Source organism: Myotis davidii, unplaced genomic scaffold (genome assembly GCF_000327345.1).
Source record: "Myotis davidii unplaced genomic scaffold, ASM32734v1 scaffold135, whole genome shotgun sequence".
Classification (NCBI taxonomy): domain Eukaryota; kingdom Metazoa; phylum Chordata; class Mammalia; order Chiroptera; family Vespertilionidae; genus Myotis; species Myotis davidii.
This window is the reverse complement of record NW_006289813.1, coordinates 747,651-748,825: the sequence shown is the minus strand read 5'-3', so window position 1 is coordinate 748,825 and position 1,175 is coordinate 747,651.

Below are 1,175 nucleotides of genomic sequence, written 5' to 3'. Positions count from 1 at the left end.
TTTATGAACCTCAAATTCGACCCAGGTCATAAATCCTTGAAGATAACCCAAGCCAATTTTGGAGTTTCAAGCTCCAACGGCTGAATGGATTGGACAAATTTTCACTTGGTATTTAGAATTCTTGAGTCTAACTTGAAACTTAATGCAAATTCATGGAATTTTGATGTTTTCCCATCTCAGTAACATGGGGGGAGTGAGGGAAAGGCCAGGTTGGCAAGGTCTCACCATCACCAACTCTATAATATTTGCATCTCATGTGAATGTGAATTATTTCAAGTAGTGCAATACACACATCATCATAATAAAGCCTCAGTTTCAAGCAAAATTTAAAACTATATGAATCTCCTTAAATGTAAAAATTTGTCAAAACTTGAAAAATTGCAAGATGGGCAAGCTGAATGACTTGCAAACTGTGTTTCTGTTAATGCCATAGGAAAATGTCACCTACCTGGTTAACAGAAATACCTGCACCCTTTGATCAACAGGTTCCATTATCCATTATGTACATCCAGACTCCCACCAGTGATTTTAGTAGCCATTGTACTCATTTTAAATTTGACAGTCGTTAAGAATTAAAATTGTTTGAATAGTCTATAACAGTATCATCCAGGTGTCATTTAAGTGATGACTCTACTACTGAAAATCAGTAGCTTTGGACTGGAAGTTAAATGTGATAAAAAGCAATGAATGAAGTCCAGCAATTTAACCCTATTGTTAAATTGGGAGAGAGTACTGTGTAAAGGATATATAAGACTAAGAAAACAAAATAAAAAACAGTTAAAGCAAAAATAGTCTATGAACAAAACAACAAGAAAGCCTACTGCATGGGAGAACATATTTGCAAATGTTATCACCAATAAGGGTTTAATCTCCAACATTTACAGGGAACTCATACAAATTAACAAAAGGAAGATAAACAACCCAATCAAAAAATGGACAACAGACCTAAATAGATACTTTTCTAAAGAAGACAGAGGCCAAAAGACATGAAAACATGCTCAAAGTCACTAATCATTAGATGCAAATCAAAATGACAATGCAATACCATCTCACACCTGTCAGAATGGCTATCAACAAATCAACAAATGACAAGTCCTGGCGAGGATGTGGAGATAAAGGAACCCTCTTGCACTGCTGGTGGGTATTCAGATTGGTGCAGCCACTGTGGAGGTTCC